The following is a 20,967-nucleotide window of genomic DNA, read 5'->3' as shown; positions in this document are numbered from 1 at the left end:
AAGGTAGGCCCACCAACTCTGGTCTGACTACGGCTTCTGAAGCAGCCCTGTGACTTGGTTCAGCTCCTACCAGCCATCCTCAGGGGCCAACCCTGTCCTCCCAGGGACTTTACACCTTCAAGGAACTAGAAAAAGAAGAAGAAACTAAGCTCAAAGTTAACAGAAGGAAGGCAATAAGAAAGAGTAGAGCAGAAATAAGGGAAATAGAGACTTGGAAAGCAAAAGCAAAGATCAGTAAAACTCAGGATTGGTTTTTTGAAAAAAGAAACAAAGTTGACAGACTGTTAATTAGATTAATCAAGAAAGAAAAAGACAGAGGACTCAAATAAATAAAATTATAAATGAAGGAAGAGACATTACAACTGATACCACAGAAATACACAGGATCATGAGACTACAATGAAAAATTATATGCCAACAAATTGGATACCTTAGAAGAAACAGAAAAATTCCTAGAAACATACAACCTACCAAGACTGAATCCTAAAAAAATAATCTGAAATGACCAATAACAAGTAAGGGGATTAAGTCGGGTAATCAAAATGCTTCCAACAAAGAAAAGCCCAGGGAACCAGCTGGTTTCACTGGTGAATTCTACCAAACATTTAAAGAATTAATACTGATTCTTCTCAAATTCTTCCAAAAAACTGAAGAGGAGAGAACACTTCCAAACTCATTTTATGAGACCATCATTACCCTCAAACCAAAGCCAGATAAGGACACTACAAGAAAATAAAATTACAGGCCAATATCCCTGATGAACATTAATGCAAAAATCCTCAACAAAATATTAGCAAACTGCATTCAACAACACATTAAAAGGATCACACACTATGATCAAGTGGGATTTATTCCTGGGATGCACATCAATAAACATGATACACCACCTTAACAGAATGAAGGATTAAAATCGTTATCTTAAGTGATCTAGTCACACACGCAAAAAAACAGTAACTATGTGAGGGGATGGATGTGTTAATTAACTTGATTGCAGTAATCATTTCACAATGTGTGCATATATTAAATCATCACCTCGTACACCTTAAAAAATCACATTGTACTACCTAAATATATATAATTTTCATTTTTTAACTATACTCTAATAAAGCTGGGAAAAAAAGAAAATTTAGGAGGCTACATGTAAGTGGCAGAGGAGGTTTTTTTTTAATTGAGTTATAATTGATATACAGTACTATATTAGTTTTGTGTGTACAACATAATGATTCTAGAATTGTATATATTGTGAAATGATCACCACAATAAATCTAGTTTAACATCTGTCACCATATGTTGTTACAAATTTTTTTCTTGACATGCAAACTTTTAAGATCTACTCTCTTAGCAACTTTCAAATATACAATAGCGCATTATTAACTCTAGTCACTATGTTGTACATTACATCCCCATGACTTATTTATTGAGATCTTTCTAACATAAACTAGAAATCAGGAGCTATTAAAAAAAAGATAGACATAGTTGATGCTATAACCAAAAATTTTATGACAAAGATATGATAAATATAGTGAAGGAAAAAATCAAATGATAAATGGTAGACTTGGATATACCATTAATACTGGTAATAATCAAAACACTCTTAAAAACTGATTAGAAAGAGTAAGCAACCCAATCAAAACAATGAACAAACAATATGAAAAGACAATTCAAGAAAGCCAAACTGATATGGCTAAAAAACACATAAAAAGTTGCTAAAATACACAAATAGTCCAGAAACGCAAATTAAAGTAATGCTATGTCATTTTTTACCAAGCTGGCTGGCATATATTAAAAAAGAATGGTATACTTACAGAATGGAATATTATACACTCAATAAAAAGAATGACTTAGAGCTATATCCATTGAAATGGAGGAGTTTCTACAAGGTTTTGTTGAGAAAAGAAAGATACATAAAATATCTACAATACGATCACATTTTTATAAAATAAACAATGACAACATATATGTGTGTAAGAATACGATTGCTTACCTAAGCTTGGAGAAGAATATGAAAAAATTAATACCAGAGTATTAACAAGGTTAACTAGAGTAAGGGAGTGCTTATTGATATGGGTTGAAAGGGGAGAATAAAAGGAAGGGAACCAAACAAAAAAGAGAAAAAGGATTCACTAAAAAGGCCAGTGCTTTTGCATAAAAAAAAAATTTAAGAATTTTTAAAATTCACAGTTTTTACAAAGCTTCTCCTGTATTCCCTCCTTTGTGTTGTCTCTATAGCATGTACAGATTACTATATTCACACTATGAAACACTAACATTTCATAATTTTAAAATGTCCACAGCTGTGTCTTCTCTTAGATTGTGAGGACCTAGAGGAGAGGAATTGTACCTTATTTATCTTTATATATCTCATCATCAAGTTGGATGTTGTATTAGTGTCCAAGGGCTGCTGTAACAAAGTACTACAAACTGGGTGGCTTAAAACAAATGAAATTTACTGTCCTACAGTTCTAGAAGTTAGACGTAAAAAATCAAGGTGTCGGCAGGACCATGTTCTACCTGAAGTTTCAAGGGGAGAATGCTTTCTTGCCTCTTCCAGCTTCTGGTGTTTGCCCAAAATCCTTGGCATTCCTTGGCTTGCAGTTGTAGCATTCCAGTCTCTGCCTCTGTCTTCACATGGTGTTCTCCCTCTGTGTCTCTGTCTCTGTATCAAAACTTCTCTCCTCTCGTAAGAACACCAGTCATGGGATTTAGGACCCACCCTAATCCAGTATAACTTCATCTTAACTTGATTACATCTGCAAAGACCCTATTGCCAAATAAGGTCACACTCACGCGTATGGGGGTTAGGACTTCTACATATCTTTTTGGGGACATGATTCAACCTATAACAGGCATGTAGTACATACTTCATAGAATAATGTTTTAATTTAATTGAAGTCACAGGCTCTTCATATTAAAAGAAATAGTCATAGCACAAGCAATAAAGTTCTAGTGATCTAAGGGAAAGTGTAATAAAAGCAAAATGTGCACTGATGTGTAACCAATAATTCATGCCAACTGGGGGAAGTGAAGTAATAAAAATAAAATAAGTAGATATGAGAAAAGCAAGGGTGGAGATTATGAAAGATCTCTTTCTTTTGTACACGTTTTCTTATCCAGGTCACAGAAATTCAAATATAATAAAATTTCCACTTTACACAGTATGTACCTTATTCACATTTAGAAATAAATGACTCACCACAGGCTGAAAGTGCAAGGATTAGGATTATTCAAGACCAGAACACACATTCTCAAATCAGGGATGGGGCACTATCTCCAGGGCACATAGCAGAATGGAGAAGTGTCTTTGGTTCAAAAAAGATTATGCCGTATAGTTATTGTTTTCATTCATCACACTACAGGAAGCAAAACTGACTAAATCTTGGCTGGTAGGGATATAAAATTTAGTGTGAGAAAGCTCTGAAGGGGGCCTGATTTAATTTTTTTAAAAGTTGAGAAACACTGGGCAAGAATAATTCAGAATCATAAACTATAAAACAGTTCAGTATTTTCATGGAGACAATGAAAGTCTAGTTCTTCTTTGAGTTTGGGGGCAACAGCATTTTGCCAGACTCTGGCAGTGAGGTCTCCTTTCTGGCTATAAACCAAAGAAAAGTTTTTTTGCCCTGTGTCTGGCCTGAAGCCTGTCATTGGAGCCTGATTATTTTAGTCATTTATAGGCTAACTCCACTTGCAGTTCCCAAGTTTAGAAGGTTGATATTTAAACCCAAAGCAAGTGAATTGCCTTGTTTCAAGATCTTGGAGAGTTGAAACAGGGCTCTTCGCCCACCCCTGAGAGTCTTGGGCTGGGTTGAAATGAATTCCAGGCCCAAAATTTTTATGTCCATCTTGATCTCTCCCCTGAACTTCAGATTCATAGATCCAACTACCTTTTGGATGTCTAATAGGAATTTCACATTTAACATGTCCAAATACCAAACAGAGATTCTGATGTCACCCCTCCCCCTCTGCTACAAAACCTACGTCTTCTTCCCCGAGCAATAACCAGGAGCTGTTTTCCTAGTTGTTCAAGCTAAAATCCTTGGGGTCATCATTGACTCCTGTCTTGTTCCTCCCACCCAGGATTCAGTCCATCAGTCGATCCAGTCAGCTCTCTCTATCCTCAAAATGATCAGAATGCAATCCCTTTTACTACCTCTACCACTATTACCTGGTCCCAGCCACTATTATCTCTTATCTGGGTTGTTGAGATAACCTCCTAACTGGTCTCCTGGCTTCTGCCCTTGGGAACCTAGATCTATTTGTAGCCCAACAGTGAGAAAGATGCTGTTAAAATGTAAATCAGTTGTTGGGTGCTGAACTGTGTCCCTCCAAATTCATATGTTGAAGATCTAACTCCCAGTACCTCAGAATATAACTATACTTAGAGATAGAGCCTTAAAAGAAATGATTAAGTTAAAACAAGGCATCCAGGGGGGCCCTAATCCAATTTGATTGGTGTCCTTATAAGAAGAGGAAACCTGGACACACAGAGAGACACTAGGGATGCACACACACAGAGGAAAGACCATGTGAGGACACAGCAAGAAGGCAGCCTTCTGCAAGCCAAGGAGAGAGGCCTCAGCAAAAACCAAGCCTGCCCACACCTTGATCTTAGACTTCCAGCCTCCAGAACTGAGAAAATAAATTTCTCTTGTGTAAGCCACTCAGTCTGCGGTGTTTTGTTATGGCAGTCGTAGCAAACTGAAACATCTGATTACACCCTCCTCTCCCCAAACCTTCCTGTGGCTTCCCATCTTATTACAAGTTAAAGCTGAAGTTCTTACAATGACCTACAGGGTCATGTATCATCGGGCCTTCACCCCCTTTCTCTAACCTTATTCCTATTACCCTCTCCCTTGCTCATTCTATTCTAGCCACTCAGCCTTCCTGCTGTTCCTTGAACACAGCTGCCACATTTTGGCCTCAGGGCCTTTGAGCTTTCTGGCATCTCTACTGAGAAGCCCTTTCCCTAGATAGCTGCATGCCTCACTCCTTCATCTCATTCAGTTACTTACTCATCCCTGGCCACCCTGTCAAAAGGAGCACTCGTCCCTCCCCACAGTTAAGGCCCTCCTCTCCCTGGCTTTACTTTTCTTTTGAGCACTTACCACCATCTAACATACTATACATTTTATTTTATTTCTTTGTTTATTTTTGTCTGTCCCCCACATTAGCATGAAATCTCCAAGAGGGTGGGATTTGTGTATAGCTTGTTCACTGCTGAAGCTCCAGAGCCTGAAGTGTCTTGTATGTAACGTGTGCTCAATATTTATTTTTTGAATAAATAAAGTATTTTATTGTGATATAATTGACGTATAACGGTATATTAGTTTCAGGTATACAACAGAATGGTTTGATATTTGCATATGTTGCAAAATGATCACCACAGTAAGTCTAGTTAACATCTATCATCTCACATAGTTACAATTTTTTTTTTAATGGAGAAAATTATAAAACTTTATTGAAAGACATTTAGAAAGCCTAAATAAATGGAGAATTACACCATGTTCATGGATTGGAAGACTCAATATTATAATTAATCTATAAATTCAATACAAATCCAATAAAAATTCCATTTTGTTAGTTTGATTTGGAACTTGTCAATCTAATTCTAGAAGTTGTATGGAAAAGCAGTTGGCTAAGAATATAGCCAAGATACTCCAACGAAGAAAAGTTTGGTGGTGATGTTAAAGGTGGAGGTGGTATTTGTCCTGAGATATCAGGACCTTTTTCTAAAGTTGTAGTACTCAGGATTGTATAGTATTGCCACAAGGTTAGACAAATTGACCAGTGAGTCAGAATCGAAACCATCAACAGACCCCCACCCCCACAAAAGAAACTTGATTTATGAAAAGAGCCAGTATTACAGATCAGTGGGGAAAGGATGAACTTTTCAGAAAAGTTGGGACAACCAAGTGGTTGGGACAACCACTTACCATACGGAAAAAATATTATTTTGAATTACTATCTCATATTTTTGCAAAAATCAGTTCAGGGAAGACTAAAGACAAATGTGAAAAGCAAAATTATAAAACTTTTACAAGGCAGTAAAGGATATCTTTATGACTTGGAGTAGGAAATGATCCCTCCCCTCCCATGAAGCCAACTTGTATCCAGCTTTATAAGATACTTTTCAAAAATAGTTACTTCCAGCAGGACATGGGTGACAGTCCATAACATCTTACAACTTTCAAACTCCCCTCTCCAAAAAGTCAACAAAGTCTGTTGCTGCAATGAACAGGAAAAGTTTTCAGAAAGGGTGACTATTTCACATGAGGCATACAAGAGCTTTTCACAGGTCACCTCTGACATGGAGGAAAGGAACTAAAAACTCCAGGATTATTAATGAGATGATCCACAAACTACAAACAGTAATCCTGGCTCTTTTGAGCAACACCATCTTGATGTCATCACCATAAATCCTGAGTATTGTTACCTGACGCAGCTGATTCTAGGGGTGCCAAGGCCGCACCATGACTCTTGGTTTCAGGAAGTCAAGATGTGTTGATGGCATCAGGAAAGGAGAAGACATGAAGTTTTGCTTCCCCACACGATAAGGCTTCTGAGCCATAGTGGCTGTCATGTGTGAATGTCAGAGAATCTCTCCTGGGAACCAAGAATAATCTTCAAATATGAGGAGAGAAAATTCTGTTTTCCCCCATTTCAATCCAGTTTCTGAAACATTCTACTAGTGGTTATTTTGCCCTTTCCACAAAAGATAACACCAAAGCGTCTTGTGTGCTAATAACATAACTTAAAAAAAAAATCTATGTTTTTACAAAATTTGATTTAAAAAAAAACAGTATTTCAAACAGTAGAGTCGGGTTTCCCTGGTGGCGCAGTGGTTGAGAGTCTGCCTGCCAATGCAGGGGACACGGGTTCGAGCCCTGGTCTGGGAAGATCCCACATGCCGCGGAGCAACTAGGCCCGTGAGCCACAGTTACTGAGCCTGCGCGTCTGGAGCCTGGGCCCCGCAACAAGAGAGACCGCGATAGTGAAAGGCCCGTGCACCGCGATGAGGAGTGGCCCCTGCTTGCTGCAGCTAGAGAAAGCCCTCGCACAGAAACGAAGACCCAACACAGCCAAAATAAATAAATAAATAAATAAATAAATAAATAAAAATCCATGATTGTCTGCTTTCATGCTCTTGACCATCTCTCCATTAAAAAAAAAAAGAAAGAGATGCTTTAAAAAACAAAACAGTAGAGTCACTAGAAGTACAGAGCTATCAAAAAAGTACACTTCACTTGGCATCCCCGGTGCCTTCTGCTTTCTGTGACTGGACTGTGGAGGCATCTCGGTTTTTTGCAGGGCTGTTCCCATCTTTGTTGCCTTCTGCTTTCCCCTTTCCCCCTTTGGCCAGCTTCTCTCCCTTCCTTGCAGGCGCCTTTTTTGCCCTGGGCTCTGGTTTTGGAGGGGCAGGTTTAGCAGACAACCGTGCTGATCTCCTCTGTGGCTCTTCCTTCACCTTTGCTTTGTCACCTTTAGCATCTCCTTTTGCCTTTCTCTTGGGCATGGTGGCAGTAGTGCCTGGCAGATGGCTTTACCAGCCCAAGCGGTTCTTCTGTCTTGCTCACCGCACCTAGAAAGATTTCCGAGTCTCGCGGCCGTGTGAGGGGCGCGAGGCTGCCAGCTGCGGGCCTGCCGCGCAGGTGCTCTCGGCTGGGGCAGGGTCGGCGCGGACAGTGGGCCAGCGAAGAGACGCCCGGAGCCCGGCGCTGCCGGGGGCAGGAAGGCAAGGGGAGGATGCGCTTCCGGGGCTGCGGGCGTCGGGCCGCCTTGCAGAGCCGGGGACAGCCCGGTTCTCCCCCTCGCGATGCGTGTGTCCGCCTCCGGGGCCGCGGGCTCCGGACCCACCTTAAGCCACAATTTTTTTTCATGTGATGAAAACTTTTAAGGTCTACTTTTTTAGCAACTTCTAAATATATAATGAATATGAATAAATTATTTGACAGGCAAAGAATCTTTTTTTTTTTTAATTTAAATGTGTTTAGTTACCAATGATGCAGAATTTTTTTTCAAAAAATTTTTAAGTCATTTACATTTACTCTCTCTGTTTTGTTTACTCATGTTCCTTGGCCATTTAAAAACATTAGGGTCCAGGGCTTCCCTGGTGGCTCAGTGGTTAAGAATCCGCCTGCCAACGCAGGGAACACGGGTTCGAACCCTGCTCTGGGAAGATCCCACATGCCGCAGAGCAACTAAGCCCCGTGCACCACGACTGCTGGATCTGCGCTCTAGAGCCCGTGAGCCACAACTACTGAAGCCCGTGTGCCACAACTACTAAAGCCCGCGTGCCTAGAGCCCGTGCACCACAACGAGCTCCCGCTCGCCGCAACTAGAGGAAGCCTACACGCAGCAACAGAGACCCAATGCAGCCAAAAATAAATAAATAAAATAAACAAATTTATTAAAACAAAAAAAATTAGGGTCCAAAGACAATGTTTTCTCTATATTGTTACACAGCCTCTCCCCAAACATTACTAACGGGTATGTTATACATTAAAGAGATTAAGCTCTTTGTCTGCCATATACTGTAACATATATATATTTTTGGTTTGTAGTTAGCATTTTTATAATTTTTTAAACAAAATAATTTACATTTTTATATAGTTAAATCTATTGTGAGTTCTTCCTCTGAGGCAAGCTTAGTCTTAAAGTAGCAGCTTTGTATAATTCTGTCAATTTCCCAGGAAATCTCTTATGTTATTTCCAGAGACTCCTCTGGTGCTCATTCATCTGAAATTCACTCACCTGGGGCAGGTGACAGTAAGCTGTTTTCCTGCAAGGAGTGACTTTAGGAGTTTTTTATAGCATTGACCACAAATGGCTTTTGCCCTCATGAAATTGTAATTGTCAGCAAACGGTCATATGAATTTAGGACTTTTTTATGGTGCCACTCAGGGTCCAGTCTCACCGGACAAGCTGATGGTCTACTTCAGCATCAATGTGCAGAGCTGTCTCATTTTCTAAGCTTCCTCCTATCCATCTTCAGATGCCAGTCACCACAATAAGTAGCCTCCACTACTCCAACCCCAAAGGGCTTTGTGGCCTCTGGCAAAAAGACGAGGAAATGGAGGCACAAAAATGCTTATGTAATATGCTACAATTTCAATACTAAGAAGGTGATATTCAAAAAGTTTAATAACCTGCACGGTGCTAATAGCAAACAAAATAGACACCAGCAGAAACTGACCAATCAGAACAGATGCGGGCATGAATTCTAACCAATCAGAACAGAGGCCACTGTTAGCAACCAGGATCCCGCCTCCTCCCACCACGAAAAGGCTCTTTTTTGGTAGGGCCAGAACTTGGGCTCCAGAGTCTCTGCTCTTGAATGCACGCCACTATACTGGCTCATCACCAGACTTTGCAGCATTGAAATCTGATTGCCGGTTTCAAGCCCTCCTGTTCTGTAATAATCTCCTCCTGTTCCTCTTAAGTCTTCAGCAAAGCTATCTGTATCCAACTCTGGGTATAGCAGTGTCACGAAGGGAGAGAGCAGAGTGAAGCTATGTGTACACTGGGACAGAGGTAGTGTTGGGGTGTTTGGGATGAACCGCCGCTTAGAGAAAAGTTATAAGAAGGGGGGAACGATCCATAAAGTAGCCTAGAGCAGCTGTCCACAGTGAGGGGTGATATAGCATTCCCCCTTCCCCAAGATCTTGAGAAATCTTCGGAAGGAAAATACATTTTCTGCAGATATATAAGATATGATTTCAAAATTTGACGATGATGGCAGTGTTATTAAAAGAATGGGTGAGTGGAAACATTGGGAATGCTTGGCATGGATATGAGGAGAGCCCAGGAGAAGGTTTAAGAACACCATCTTTGGAGTCGGATAGAGCTCTAGGCATGGCACTGCTATTTACAGGTCAAGCGACCTAAATCCAACCTCCTTCCCTAAAGCTCCTTAATCTATAAAATGGGTGTAATAACAGTGCCCCGCCCATAGGGCAGCTGTGAGGGTTAAAAGGACACGTGTTTCCAGTTGCTGAGTACTGGAATGTTCAGTCAATGCCAGGCATCGCTGCAGAGGGCAGTGACATCATCACCTTCGTCATCACCACACTCTGAAGTATTTTGAGTCCTTAAACACACACACACATACACAGCCACAGAAGAAAAACCCAGGATAGGATGCTTGCATATTTCCTCCTAATCTCCAAATGACAGAGGAAGGGAAAGCAATGCGGCAAATCAGGAATGGGAGAGGCCAAATTCGAGAGCTATTGAGAAAGCTGCTGTGGGCAGGGCAGTGGGCTCTGAGCTCAGGAGATTCCTAAGGAGTTTATGCAGGGAAATTACCAAAAAAAGACAGAGATAGCTTAATTTGGCTTTAGGGAAGAAGAGAAGCCCTTGGGACAAGGGTTTGATTGGCCACAGATCTGATAAGAGAAGTGGGGAGGTGGTCAATGGTGGTTATAAAAGACAAGGCAGGTGATGAGAAGCACTTTTTTTTTAGACTAAGAGGGCATCTCAATCTGTCAAACTTTTCCCCTTGCCTTTTCATTGCCTCTCTGGGAGGTTTAAGGTAGTCAGATGGTAAGCCTGTTGACTGCATCTTTTTAGACAGTGTTTTGATTCAAATGTTTTCAGGGTGATTTTGGTCGGCACTGATGAGGTGAGGGCAGGTGAGATAAGGTGAAGTGAGGTGAGGTCAGGTGAGACGAGGTGAGGCCAAGTGAGGTATGTATTTTCATGCCCTGCTGGAGGGAATGTAAATTAGTATGACCTCTCTGTAAAGCAATAAAGCAGTGTATCTCAAAAATGCCTTAAAATTATCACCCATTTCAGTGCAAACTTTGGAGCAGTATCCTACAGAAATGATCAGAAATTTCGCCAAGGGAGGCCATTGTGTTGTTTACATCAGTAACAAAAGAAAAAGAAAAAGAAAAAGAAAAAAAAAGCTCATAGGACAAAGACTATAAAGAAACATAAAAATCTGAGCAGTTGTTATATCTGGGTAGGGGGATCATGAAAAATTATTTGTTTCAGTTTACTTATAAGATTTTCCTAAATTTCTCCAATACATTACTTATAAGAAAAATATATTTTAAAATAAATGCATTAAACAAAAATCCACTTCCTCCTTTCTGTTCCTCCTCTGCCTCCCTCCCTTGGCAAACCCAGGACCTAGGTATTCTGGTAACGACAGGCACAGGGTGATCCATTGTGGAGTCTGTCCTGTCCTTGATCCTCTCTCCCTTTGTTGATTTGGCTGCAGGCTGTGGACTGGGATTGTATGACTTCCTCCAGTGTGGACGGACCCCTGCAGGACATGCTCTCAGTGGCAGTGATCCATGAACACCCTGCCGCATTGCTTCTCATCAAAGCCAAACTGGTCAGGGCACCTCGACCGTGGGGACACTCAGGCTTCGTTCAGCATATGCGGCTTAGAGTTCATCTTGTTTCAGAGGAACTGGGAAGGGCTTGGGAAGAGGGAAGGAGAGGGGTGAGAGGGTAGTTTTCCTATCCAATAATATTTCTCTTTAGGAAGTTAACAGTCATACCTGGTGTCCTTGGTTGGATAAATCTTGGTTGATGATAACCTGCTTTTTGAGTCTTGTAGATCAAGAAGAAGGCAGCGTGGTTGAGCTGCCATTTTGCAAAGGAGAGGCTCATTCATTCATTCATCCATTGACAGCTATTTATTAAGTTCCCCTTCTGTGTCAAGCACTGTTCTAGGCGCTGAGAATATAGCTGTGAACAAACCAGGAAAAATCTCTGCCTTGATGGAGCTTCTGTTCTAGTGGGGGTGGGAGTCAATGACAGTCAACAGTGCAATGAAGAAAAATTCAGCAGAGTAATAGAAGTAGAACAGGATGGGGGGGTGTGTGTGCACACGTGCTCCTTTGGACAGAATACTTGGAAAAGGCCTCCTAATAAAGAGATATTTGAACAGAGATCTGAAGGAAGTGGGGGAGTGAGGAAAGGCTTGAGAAAAGGCTTTCTAGACAGAGGGAAGAGCACATAAAAGCCCCAAGGAAGAGCTGGCTTAGTGTGTTTAAGGAACAGCGAGGAGGCCAGTGTGGCTGGACGTGAGGTTGGGAGTTACGGAGGGTCCCATGAGGCTCTGCAGGCCTTTTAAAGGGCTTTTCCCTCTATTCTGAGCAAAATGGGAGGTCATGGGTTGGGAGCGGGGGGTGAGCAGAGGAGTGACACATCTGACTGCTGTGGTTCTCAACTTTAGCTACACAGGCTGAGGACTACTGATTTAAAAGGCTCACTCTGGGCTTCCCTAGTGGCACAGTGGTTAAGAATCTGCCTGCCAATGCAGGGGACATGGGTTTGAGCCCCGGTCCGGGAAGATCCCACATGCCGTGGAGCAACTAAGCCCGTGCACCACAACTAGTGAGCCTGCGCTCTAGAGCCTGTGAGCCACAACTACTGAAGTCCGCACACCTAGAGCCCATGCTCCACAACAAGAGAAGCCACCGCAATGAGAAGCCCATGCACCGCAGCAAAGAGTAGCCCACACTCGCCGCAACTAGAGAAAGCCCACGCCCAGCAACAAAGACCCAACTCAGCCAAAAATAAATAAATAAATGCATTAAAAATAAATAAATAAATAAATAAAAGGCTCACTTTGGCTGTTGTGAGGAGACAGGAGGAGTTGGGGCAGGGGTGGGTGTATGGAGACAATCAGGAGGCTACTGCTGAATTCCAGGGATGATGGTAGCTTGGACCCAAGTGGGAGTGATAAAGATGGTGAGGAGTGGTTGAATTATGGAAGTCATTGAAGGTAGAGCTCTAGTTCAGCGCTGCTGCCACTGCTACTGGGGCTCGGTGGGTCCTGGGACTTAGTATCAGCAAGCCTTTGACCAACACACCTAAAGCCTGTCCTCTAATCTGGTCTCTATCCGTCATAAAGGCGATTTTGGCCTCTGTATTTATTCTACATTATTTCTCAACTTGTTGAGAACACGAATGGGGAAGAAGGATGCTGTTTATTGAAGGAAACCCTCAGAGACTGATAATGAGTCTGTGGGGGGTGTGTGTGTGTATCGGTGTTTCTCAGCCACGTTCGGCTGCCAACTGCCATTCGGCTGCCAACTGCCATATTGCAAAATTGGTGGCAAATTAGATTTCACCAGGGTTGGAGATTTATGAAGAAAGAGATGGGGGCAAGGGAGCTGAAGATGTATGGGAACGATGACAATTTTATACTGTAGAATCTGAGCTGGGAAAGTCAGAAGGTCAGAACATGGGGTCAAGAGGTAGGATTATAGGTCCTGGTAGGATCAAAGAAATGTTGGGGTCAGGGTCAAGAGGGAGTACGCTGGAAAAATAGAAGTGGGTGGTAGTTGAGATGCTTAAAACTAACATGATAAGTAGATTGTTAGTAATGGCAAGGTCTAAGGTAGGACCATGGCTACCTTAGAGGACAGAGGACAAAATCACTGAAGGAGAGGAGGAAAAAAATGAAACTGAAAAGAGGGCTGAATTTGGAGTCAGAAATCCTGAGTTTGAGTCCCAGTGTAGTTACTGACTCTCTGTAATCTTTAAAAAGTCATTCTACCATTCTCAGCCTTCATTTCCCCAATGATTAAATTCCAGTTCAGTGAGCTATGGGAGGCTTTAAATGGCATTAATACACCTGACAGTGTTTCAAAACCTGGAAAATGCTCTCTCTATGTAAGAGATTGTATCCACTTGCCAAATAATACAAGATAACTTTACCATAGTTCGTGAACAAAAGCAAGAATCAGTAGAACTCCAAACTTTCCTTTTCTGGGACACTGAATAATCTGAGTGACTATCAGGGGAAAATAATAAATCAGTCAAATGGATGACTCTTTGGGAGTGTCTTGTTGACAGTCTTTCCAGTTCTTTTTCTGTGATGAATAGTTCTAGATATATGGTGTCTGATGACAATTTCTTTTTGCAGGAGAGAGGAGTGGCTTTGATGGCAGGAAGTAGGCACAAGAACTGGTTGGAGAAAGCTGGTTAAGTAATTCAACCTTCCAGTAAAAGGATAATTGCAAGAAGCTGTTTTGTTCAATTGTTTTAAAGAAATTTGGTTTACCCTCAAATACAACCATTAGGACAACAAAGATGGAAAAGACACAAACGCTGGAAGAAGGAAGCACTAATTTTGGAATGCGTTACTGAGAAAAGTCATTTAGCACACCTGCTAAAGAAGTCCCTGTGACATAGGGATGCAGAATCATAAATATTTTAATATCTGTAAACACCATGTTCTTTCATTTTCTTTACTTCATTTGACTTGACCTCTAATAATGCAAACCTTGCTTGTGCCCCCATGACCAGACTCCCAACTTCCACACCCAATTTTAAGAAGAGGTCCCTGGCTCTACATCATTTTCTTGTCTATTATCCTATTTCTCTGAAAATTGAGGTCCTACCTTGGTCTTCTCTCCACAGCCCTTGCAGGGCTTGGCACCCAGACACTGACCACTGGTCTCATGTCTGGTCCTCCCTTGCTTCTGAATCTCCCCAGCTGCCTGCCAGCTTGTCCTGAGGAGAAATGTAGTGTGCACTTTAATTCTAAAGTGCACAGACTTTAGAATCAAAGGCAAAAAAGGAGACTCTCAGATTAAATTTTTTAAAAATGATAATTGCAAAACATCCTCTTCCACTCTATCCAGTAACATGTTTTCTACAGAGACATTTTTGAAATGAAAGGATATGGAGAATTTGAAAATAAGGAACAGGAAAATGCATACAAGGAAACCAAAGGAAAGGTGGGAGGGATAGCAATTTCAATAATAGATAAAATAGAATTTCATATGATCATATGAAAAATGATCATAAGAGACAAGGGGGCAGGCATTATGTGCTGTTTTAAGACATTTACATCAAGAACCATGAACAGATATGCAGCTAAGAAGATAGCCTGGAAACATGTGAAGCAACAGCTTATAAAACTAGCAGTTTAACACATTCCCCTAAGAAAATAGGACTGAGTAGACTTTGGTGATGATCAAGCTGATGTGAGCTCATATCTTTTTTCCGCCACTTACTAGCTGTGTGACTTCGTCACGTTGCCCAGCGTCTGTGAAGCACAGTGTCCTCACCGGGAAGACAGCAATAACACCGGCCTTCTAAGATTGCTATAAGCTCTAACCTAGAGAATACATACAAATCGTCAAGAACAATGTCTGGCTCACAACTGGTATTTTTATAAATGTCTCCAATAAAAATTATCCTTTGGACACCCCACTCCTCATCACCTGCCCTGTTCCAATCGCATCTCTTTGATTTCTGAGTACAGAACCTGTATCCCAGGTTTTTCTTACATGCAAGCTCTAGGGATGCAGTGGAAAGCTGAAACAAGAGTCTAGAAAAATGCAACATCTTTGCAGGGTGATACTCAACTAATACACACCAGTATGTCTATACTGGTTGTTTACGGCTGGCATCCACTCTGATCAGGATCTGTACCTTTATCAATTTGTCTCTCAGCTCCAAGTTTACCCTTCTTTACACAGCTTTGTGTTATCAGAGCCAGACATTGTAAACATGGGTTACAATGTTAGGGTTAGGGTTAGTTAGGGTTAGCAGCGGGGAGTGAGACCAAACAACAGGTTCCCTTGCTTGCTTGCTCCTAAGGGGGGAGCGAGCTGGTTCCTTATATGAGGTGACGGTAGGGCTGTGTCCAGGGGTCGGGCTGGAGGGGTAGCTTAGGGGGGTTGCCCACCCCTTTTGGTATTGTGTGCAGGGAGCATGCGCAGTACCCTGCTTTTCCTCCAGACCCCCTGCTTTTGCTCCCAGCTCTTCAGAAGTGGCAGTTGGGCTTTTTTTTGGTCTTTTTGTATCTTTTGTCCAGAATTTGCCCCAACTGCACGTGCACACGGTTATTTTTAGTCCCTTATAGTTTCTTTGTATTTTGTAGCCTAGGACTTTGGTCCAGGTGAAAGCACTGCGGCACTGCAGCAAAGGGCTCCAGGTCCTGGCCTGTCTCATGCCCACAAGCTCTGTTAATAGAGGACTCCTTCTAGACACAGCTCTAGTCTGACTCTGCTATGCTTCTTCGTCTTGTCAGGCTGTGTGTTCTTGTAGTAGCCACATCCTCTTGGAAGAGGTCTCCTAATTCCTCAATTCCTTCTTTGTCCAGTTTCTTCAGCCTAGAGGTAAAAGCTTCTTTTTATTGCACTGGCTACTTCTGAACCCTTTAGGGGGTCCCTCTTACTCCTCTTAGTAGTTAATCACCTTCTACTAGTTAACAGTTCTTTATATTAAAGTTTCCTTATTCAAATAGCTGGTGTGATTTCTTTCTCCTTCCTGGAAACATACCTGATGTGTTTCTCCGCTAAACTGCAACTGTTATCAATGATGAGTTACTGGGTGTTGTTCAGGAAATTGCTTTATCAACACAGAAGATTTCTTTAAAGTAGCCCCCCTCTACAGGATCATTGCCAGCTCCTTTCCCAGATCCTTGGAGGAATAAAGAGACAGGAAGAAATAGACAAAATCTGAGAAGTGGGAAGAAAGCACAGAAGACTTAGCACAGAAGCTAAGTTGATTTACATACTAAAAAGCTAGGGGAGAGGGGAGAGGTGGAGGGAGGAAGAAAAAATTTCATAAACTGAGTATTGGAGAGAATTTGGATTTGGGAAATTTTTTTTTTTTAAATATTTATTTATTTATTTGGTTGCACCGGGTCTTATTTATTTATTTATTTTTATATTTATTTTTGGCTGTGTTGGGTCTTCGTTTCTGTGCGAGGGCTTTCTCTAGTTGTGGCAAGTGGGGGCCACTCATCATCGCGGTGCGCGGGCCTCTTCACTATCGCGGCCTCTTCACTATCGCGGCCTCTCTTGTTGCGGAGCACAGGCTCCAGACGCGCAGGCTCAGTAGCTGTGGCTCACGGGCCCAGTTGCTACGCGGCATGTGGGATCCTCCCAGACCAGGGCTCGAACCCGCGTCCCCTGCATTGGCAGGCAGATTCTCAACCACTGCGCCACCAGGGAAGCCCCTGGATTTGGGAAATTTAATGAGGTTTATGAATTGGATTTCTGTTGATATTCTTTGAGAGATATGAGTAAAGATTGGAATTTAGTTTTTATTACTTTGGGGCACAGTAATATGCTTCCTTATTTGTGACTCTATGCAGAGACTTGGTCACATGGACACCCAGCTTTTGTTAGGGTTAGACCTGTTTTCTATTTTATGTTAGGGAAACTTACAATTTTTTCACACTTCTGTTTCTTTTCTTTTTTTTTTTTAAATGGCGTGAAGCTTGTTCTTTTTTTAAAAAATTAATTATTTATTTATTTATTTTTGGCTGTGTTGGGTCTTTGTTTCTGTGCGAGGGCTTTTTCTTGTTGCGGCAAGCGGGGGCCACTCTTCATCGCGGTGCGCGGGCCTCTCACTATCGCGGCCTCTCTTGTTGCGGAGCACAGGTTCCAGACGCGCGGGCTCAGTAGTTGTGGCTCACAGGCCCAGCTGCTCCGCGGCATGTGGGATCTTCCCAGACCAGGGCTCGAACCCGTGTCCCCTGCATTAGCAGGCAGATTCTCAACAATTGCACCACCAGGGAAGCCCCACACTTCTGTTTCTGATATCCAAATACTAGTATTATTACTGTAGACAATTAAAAAAGCTATCTGGGAATAGTTTTAGGCAATGTTGGAAAATCCTTACATACCTGTTTTCACCCATTATAGAAGCATTTACATCCTACAGATCCCCTCTGATTTGGCTCTGGAAAACACCTTCCTTCTGACTAAAGTGATTTTTTGCTTTGTTTTGTTTCCTTTTGTTTTTTTTTAAATTAATTTATTTATTTTTGGCTGCGTTGGGTCTTCGTTGGGGTGCGTGGGCTTTCTCTAGTTGCAGCCAGTGGGGGTTACTCTTTGTTATGGTGCGCGGGCTTCTCATTGCGGTGGCTTCTCTTGTTGCGGAGCATGGGCTCTAGGCGCGCAGGCTTCAGTACTTGTGGCACGTGGGCTCAGTAGTTGTGGCCTGCGGGCTCTAGAGCGCAGGCTCAGTAGTTGTGGCGCACAGGCTTAGTTGCTCCGCGGCATGTGGGATCTTCCTGGACCAGGGCTCAAACCCGTGTCCCCTGCATTGGCAGGCGGATTGTTAACCACTGCGCCACCAGGGAAGTCCCTTGTTTTGTTTTTAAAAAGACAGAGTAGGCATTCAACTAGGCATAGTGTAAGCAGCACCAGCTTTAATCTCTGTGTGTGTATGCGTGTGTGTATGTATATTCTCAAAAAAAACCACTAGAAATGTAAATCAGAAATTATTATAAATTTTCTGTAAGGGGAAGATGGGGATTGGATGAAGGGACAAGAATGGAAGTGAGCATTATAAAAATAAAATAAAATTTAAAAGAAGAGCACCAGATATAGAGTCAGAGAGACTTGGGTTCAAATTCCAATTCTGCAGCTAACTACCAATTGACCTTCGAAAATTACCTAATCTCTCTCTCGGCTTCAGTCCCATTAATAAAATGCATGGGGTTGCTGGGAATATAAAGTAAGATAACACCAGTGGAATACTTAGTCCACTGCCTGGTGAATAATAAATGCCTGGTAAATGTTAGCAACGTCTTGGCTCAGCATGAAAGAAACAGGACTATGTGAAACTTTTAAGATTCTTAAGCTTTATAACTATCCCTTTGTTTGTATCTTTGTTGTCCCCCTGTTTGTTTGTCCTGAATTCTTAGGAGGAAAATCCTTAAGAGAATAAGGGCTTAGATTCCTCTTTGGGGGCAGCTGGAATGAGATGTTCTTACTTTGTAGCCATTTTGGGGTGGGATGGAAGAGTGGTAAGAGCTCTAGGGGATAGAGAGAATGAAAGCAGCTATAGAGAGGAAATAGAAACAGGATAAGTCTTTGGGGCTTGTTGCAAAGAAAGAAAAGGGAGTCCAGAGGCTGGACCTAGAGAATGGTAGCCTAACAGAAGATCAGAGGGTATTTCTCTATATCCACCATGGATTTCTCCCTTCTTCCTCTTTTATTTTATTTTATTATTTATTTACTTATTTACTTATTTTTTGTTTCTCCCTTCTTTCTGTTTTAGCATGGAAGAGCTGGGAGATAGTATGGCTATGTAACTTTCTCAGTGTGGCTTACAGATCCCAGGGTTGTCTTCTTTGTTCCAATCAGGAAATAGGTCTCGACTCTCTCTCTCCGGCAATCAATGCTTCCTTGTTTATGGAACCGAGGAAGTCCTTGGTGCAGATTGTATAATCCAGTCCAGACCTTTAGCACCTAAGGCCTCTTTTTAAAAAGAACCAAACCCTCTTTTCTTCCTGACATTTCAAGGCCCAATTGAACCTAACAGCTTCCAAGCATTATGCCCCTTGGCTACCTGTGTGATCCTGGGCAAGTTTTTAAACCTCCAGCCTGAACATGGGTCTGTCTGCAATGGAGAGCAGCCCCGGCAGGACCATGTGGCCAAATCTCTCTCCCAGAATCAGAGAAGTGGTTTGAGCAGGTATAAGAGACAGTTTTGTAAATGTGTTTCCACTGGATGTGTTGCACCGTGAACCTTTTAATCGTCCATCGTGTCCTCACATCTTCTGCCTTTGTAAGATTCACAGCTGAGCTGAGTCCTAGCCTTCTAAAACTCGTTGGCAGCTCCTGTGGCAGGTGAGGCACAGGGCCTGTGGCAACCAGGTATCTGTAGTTGGAGGCTGGCCAACAGTGATAGAATGAGTCAATGAAAGGAAGGAGGTGGGAGAAGCAGGCTTGGAAACCAGGCAGGCTAAGCAGCAGACACAGCGTGGCCGGGACGCCACCACCCTTGCCAACCATGGCCGCTGTCCTTGGACATTGATCTTCATACTAGACCACGTCAGCCTCCACCACAGATCCAACACCACTGTTTCTATGACTTTGCACAATTCAGAGTCCTGGATGGGGGTGTCCTAGACCCTGTGTGGTCCCTTCGGCAGCGAGGACAAGAAGTGCGAGGTTTTCCGCCTTTTCGCTTCTGTACTGTGCACGTGTTGGCTAACGCTCAGAACATACAGCATAGTTATGCTGGGTTCACATCCTCTGGTTAACTCTTGAGATGCTGGTGCCAGAAGAAGGCTCTGACTCACAATGGGGGCGGGGGGATTCCTCAAAATTAGGGAGGGGGATTTAGACACTAAACAGCAAGGGGAAAAAAAAGAATGTCCACTGATATGCCGGAATCTTGTTTAGTGTTGTAAAGTGAGTTTTTTCAACCAAGCCCTTTGCCCCACCCTCCTCCACCTTGTCTCCTGTTGAGCTTGGGCCTGGCCAAGACCTGTCATGCTTCAGTACCTGAGCAGGTGCATTTGCTCCCTTCCAGTGCCTGGAGTCCTGCCATCCATTGCTCAACTCCAGCTGCTTGTTGTTTTTAACATTGGGTCTCCATCCCCAGGGCCTTCTCCTGGCTGAAGTCTTGGAGTCAAGTTTCCTTTCATGAAGCCGCACGTTGCCAGCTAACCAATCATAGATCTTGGGACTTGGATTGAAATGACCTTTTCTTTCCTCCTTGGCTCTTCCCTCTGAGGGTCATCTCTCTAATCACTGGGTATGGCAAGAGTGATAGATCGAAGTCAGGAGACCCAGATTGGTTAACCGTGGACTTGGGCAAGTAATCTGACTTTATGAGCCTCAGTTTCCTTTTCTGGAAAATCCAGGGCGTGGTGACTGTAAAGATTTCTTGTGCTGCTGAATCACAGTGATGATGGTTCTAACACCAATGTCTTTTTTTCTCGACTTCACTTCTTGGGTTCCTGACTTTCCTGGTTCTCCCACTCTTAATTCTGGTCTGCATTATTTCTATCCCTTTTGTTCATTTTTAACACACCAGTTATGGAGCCCAGTAAAAAGGGGAATTTTCCATTCTTTGCTCAACCCGGAGTCCTCCCACTCAGGGTCATGCATACATTGCCCCAGATCACTCAGCCTGAGGACTCTGACTTTTCCGGGGTCACGAGAGAACAGTAGAGGGGCTGAGCGCTCAGCATGTGACCCTCACCCTAAGCATGGGGTTAAATATCCTTGTCATTTTCTCGGT

The 20,967-nt window shown here is 42.6% G+C and overlaps 1 protein-coding gene and 1 pseudogene across 2 annotated transcripts in view; one reads left to right on the top strand and one right to left on the bottom strand.

The window, feature by feature from the left end:
• Positions 1–4,769: 4,769 nt before the first annotated feature.
• Positions 4,770–7,853, bottom strand: LOC309628088 (high mobility group nucleosome-binding domain-containing protein 4 pseudogene; annotated as a pseudogene). The gene has a single exon. The product of its transcript is annotated as a high mobility group nucleosome-binding domain-containing protein 4 pseudogene (transcript).
• Positions 7,854–12,322: 4,469 nt separating this feature from the next.
• The window catches only part of NSUN7 (NOP2/Sun RNA methyltransferase family member 7), a 373,856-nt gene continuing 365,211 nt past the window's right edge, over positions 12,323–20,967 (top strand). The window contains exon 1 of the mRNA XM_082390570.1: positions 12,323–12,392. The gene's annotated coding sequence lies outside the window, so the exon portion shown is untranslated. The remainder of the gene's footprint in view (positions 12,393–20,967) is intronic.

The sequence above is a fragment of the Balaenoptera borealis genome, assembly GCF_965194805.1.
Source record: "Balaenoptera borealis genome assembly, chromosome: 4".
Lineage (NCBI taxonomy): Eukaryota > Metazoa > Chordata > Mammalia > Artiodactyla > Balaenopteridae > Balaenoptera > Balaenoptera borealis.
Note: the sequence above shows the minus strand (reverse complement) of the source record. Positions and strands in the feature narration are given on the sequence as shown.